The sequence below is a fragment of the Elephantulus edwardii genome, unplaced genomic scaffold, assembly GCF_000299155.1.
Source record: "Elephantulus edwardii isolate Elephantulus edwardi_28Jun2011 unplaced genomic scaffold, EleEdw1.0 scaffold00084, whole genome shotgun sequence".
In the NCBI taxonomy this organism is placed as follows: Eukaryota; Metazoa; Chordata; class Mammalia; order Macroscelidea; family Macroscelididae; genus Elephantulus; species Elephantulus edwardii.
This window is the reverse complement of record NW_006399834.1, coordinates 9,645,277-9,649,837: the sequence shown is the minus strand read 5'-3', so window position 1 is coordinate 9,649,837 and position 4,561 is coordinate 9,645,277. Positions and strand designations below refer to the sequence as shown.

Below are 4,561 nucleotides of genomic sequence, written 5' to 3'. Positions count from 1 at the left end.
TGTTCCTCCTTCTCCAGCAGAGCATCTGGTGGATTTGAACCGTGCATCTCTGGGATTGCAGTACATCTTCTTGCCACTAGGCCACCAGAGCTCACTGAGAAAACTGTTTAAAAGGGATATGCGATTAGGTATTTTTGTCATGACAGGAGTCCAGAGTGAAGGCTGCATAGTGGAGTGGACCTGGGGGGGAGGGATTGTAAAACAGTGAAAGATTTTTTTTTACTTTTCCAATAGGGTAGTGTATAGGGGGGAGGTTTGAGAGGGTAGAAAAGTGCAACAATGAATGAATGGAAATCCAAAGTCTCTGTAAATTTTCATTGAAGTAAATAATAAATTTAAAAAAATAAAAGAAAGGGCAAACCCCAGTTTCATTCGGAAAGGACATTGACCCAGAAGCAAAACTCTTCTTAAAAACAAAAATGAAGCAGGAGGCATCTCACTTCCTGATCTCAAATTCTACTACATAGCCATTGTTGTTAAGTGCTTGTGACTCATACCCACTCTGTGCACAATATGCACAATAGCCTTGGAACCTGCTCTAAGTTGGGCCAACATTATTGTATCTGACACACCTATACTCCTACAATCCGTCTCATAGAGGGTCGTCCTCTCCTGTGCTGTCCCTCCACCATTCCAAACATGATGTCTCTCTCCAAGGACTGGTCCCTCCTTGCAACATGCCCAAAATATGTCAGACGAAGCCTCAGAATGAATCTGTGCCTCCAAGGAGAAGCCTAGTTTCACCCTCTCCAGGACAAATTTTTTTGTTCTCCTAATAGTCCATGGTATATTCAATAGTCTTCTCCAGCACCACAGCTCAAAGGCATCGATTCTTTTCTATCATCCCTAGTCACTGTCCAGCTGAAGACCTTGCTTCCAGGCAAGACTAAGGGAATGGTCAGAAAAGCCATTCTCAAAAGCCTAATGCCCTAATATTATAAAACATGTAAGAGTTTGGAGAGCATTATGCTAAGTGAAATAACTTAGTTATATTAGGACAAATACTGCACAAAACCACTATTGTGAAAATGTGAAACCTATTCTTGGACCAGGAGGTAGTCCTCAGAACAGAGCAGTGAAACACCGCATGGTTCAAAATCAGGAAGGGAGTGCATCAGGAATGCATCCTGTCTCTATAACTTTTCAACCTATATGCAGAACAGATAACTCGGGAGACTAGGCTTTATAAGGAGGAATGTGGCATCAAGATTGGAGAAAGATTAATCAACACCCTACGTTATACAGATAGTAGAACCTTGCCTGCTGAAACAGAGGTGGTCAAAGACTGTAGCCTTCAATATGGATAAAGATTCTCACCACTGGGCCAACTGGCAGCACCATGATGAGTGGAGAAGAGATTGAGGTTCTTCAATAGTTACAGATTGCTCTGCTCCACAATCAACACTTTTGGCACCAGCAGTCAGGAAATCAAAAGGCAATTTGCACTAGGTAAATCTGCAGTCAGGGACCTTTCCAGAGAGTAGCAATGACGTCAGTCTAGAGACTAAGGTGGTCCTGATCCAGTTCATGGACTAAGAATGATAAGAGAAGAATTGATGCCCTTGTTATGGTGCTGGAGAAGAGTCTTGAACATATCATGGACCGTCAAAAGCTCTGTCTCATATACTTTAGGCATGTGGCCAGGAGGGACAGATTCTTGAAGAAGGACATCATGTTTGGAAGGGTGGAGGAGAGGAAGATGCTGGATGAGATGGCTTGATATAGTAACTAGGGCAATGGGAGTATGTGTATCAGAATCAGTGAGACTGGATCAGGACAGGGCAAGCTTCAGAGCTGCTGTACATATGGTTACTATGAGTCACAGGTGACTTGACGGCACAAAACAAGAACAACAAAAACAAGCACGATATGTATAAATGTTCAAAGAGGGAAGGGGAAAGGGAGAAGAGGTAGCGGAAAAGGGGCTGGGGGGAAATAATTTGGATAGCTGAGGTTACTAGCTAGATAGGAGGTAAAGAAATAGGAAATATTCAATGGAGATTTAAAAAGATGGGGTGATAATAGGCATAGATCAGTAGCAATTAATTATATAAAATACAGTGTATATGAATGAAGCACAATGTATATGAATGTGCAGACCACAAAAATGATATCACTTTTATATATTTTGTTGATAGATTCATTAGGTATGCACACTTAAATTGGAAGTAATTTTTTCAGAATTTTTTTTAAATATAACTAAAAAGTATTTATTTTTAACTAAGATTTATTTTGAGGGCATAACTAAACTTGTTCCTCCCCACCCCATCTACTTTGCAGAAGGGTTAATACAGTGAATGTTATAAAGTAGGTATGAACATCTTGAAGGATTGAAATCAACATTAACTGACCGAACAACTTCTTTTTAAGTCAAGAAAGAAGGGGGAAAGAAAAGGAAAAAATGGCAACGGGGTTTCAGAGTGAACAAACCTCACATTTCATCTAATACATTCAATCCTGGCTAGAGTGTAACAGAATGGAAACAGGACTATAATACAAAACTCCCACTACAGCACACTGTACACACCTGTGTTCCAAGTCCACCCCCATTCCCTAACGCTTCCAATTCAACTATTTCCAGCCTGTTGGGCCTGCCAACGAAGGAGCACGTAGATCTTCTCCTTGATCCAGTCTTTGTTGTAAGGCTGGTATGTCTGGGTATCGGCTCGGTAAACAAGACAGCTGAGGTCTGCCAGATCATCAATAAAATCAAACAATTGACTAATATCATATGTGATTGAAGGACTGTTGGGATTCATTCTCTTCAGATGTTCTTCATACATTTTACAAACGGCTTCCATGCATTCATTCACTGATTCATAGTCTGTGTAAGTTCTGCCTTCTGGCCTCTTCGTAGGTTGTACCAACAAAATGGTGTGAGACATCGTGCTAACGCTCTCACTGCAGCCGCTGCTGATCCCACCGCCGCACACGAGCCGAGCTGCAACGCCGCCAACAGCCAATCCCCGCGAGAGGCGCCGCCGGCACTCCAGAATTTTTAAAAAATTATTATTTTATAACATTTATATTCTTGAATAGCTTTCTCTTTAGCCTGGTATTTTAAATGTTACAATTATGAGTCTTGGTGAGGGTCTTTATTTATTCATTATTTGGACAGTTTATTCCTTAAGATTCATGTTCTGCAGTTTGTAGTTTCTTGTATTATACCTTTGAGAATTTCCTTAGGTTTCCTTTCTCTGATCCTCTTGTAATTAATACCTATTATTGGACTGTTTTACCTTTACTATGACTTCTTAATACTCTAATATGTTTCCTTGTCTAAAAAGGCAGAAATGGGACATGACGGTATAGGAGCAGAAGAGTCTCTGCGAAAGGGCCAGACGGGGTAAGAATAGCACAGATCCTCACTGACCCTGAGCAGAAAGCAGATGAAGAGTCCAGCCCAGCCCCATGGTGTCCGTAGAGTCCCACCAGCAGCAAGAGGTTCATTTTATTCATTGTTGACTCACAGACTCATAGTTAGGGCACCAACAATTTGGCTTATTAGGGAAGAAAGTTGGAGAGTAGGGGAAGCAAAGAATATCATGTCAAATAGGTCCAGGTTTTAGCTCAACAGTTCGAAGGCACAACTCCTCAGTTAGTCCAGGCTCCGGTTTCAATTCAGTGAACAGATTTTCCTTCCATCATCAAAGGCAATAACAGCAAAAATCCAACTGTGGTCAGCACAAATGCAAGAAGCTTCAGGTTACCTTGCCACAGTTTCTCCACAGCAATACCAGTCTCTCCACAACCAGGGTTTACCTAATTTGATTTTCCTACACTAGGAATAAAGTGAACCTTTTAAGAAAATAAGGCAAAAAACCCCAAATACAACACAAGGGAGCTCTGGTGGCTTAGTGATAAGGAGTTGCACTACCAACTTAGAGGCATACATTTTGAATCCATAATTTTCTCTGCGGGAGAAATATGAGCAATCTCTTCTGTCTTCAATTTTGATTGATGGTACATAACAACAAGAAGAATGACAAATCTACTGTTCAATTATCTTCTGATGATTCTTAATTCTCCCTTTTTAATTTTTATTTTATGGATATAAATTATCTTACTTTTTTCTGTTTTATTATTAATTATTCACAAAGCACATACATACACAGAGTATCCTTTTTAATAGCAGATACAGTTACCCGGTTGCACTTTCTCTAATACATACGTATTTGTCCACGTGATATTCAGTACTCTTCAACACCATAACTCATAAGGCATCAATTCTTCTGGCATCCTTATCCATTATCTAACTTTCAGATTCATAACAAGTAATTCAAAAGGTGATGGTTTGGATCAGGTATATCTTAGTCTTTAAACTGGCATTGTTCTTCAGTACTTCAGAGAGGTCCCTTGGCAGATTTTTTTTTCCCAATGAAAAACAGGGAGAAGCAAGATGAAATGCAGGAAGATAGATTTCCAGCCACAAGAGGATCACTGAGGCAAAGAAGCTGCAAAGAACAACAAAAAAAGGTTTTTCCATTCTTAGCTAGCAAAGATGATTGGTTAAGGACTGTAGTCTTTAATATGGATTGAAGATCAACATCAATAAGACAAA

The 4,561-nt window shown here is 40.1% G+C and overlaps 1 pseudogene; it reads right to left on the bottom strand.

Annotated features, from left to right (window-relative positions):
• Positions 1 to 2,567: 2,567 nt before the first annotated feature.
• Positions 2,568 to 2,885, bottom strand: LOC102870000 (annotated as a pseudogene).
• Positions 2,886 to 4,561: the final 1,676 nt, after the last annotated feature.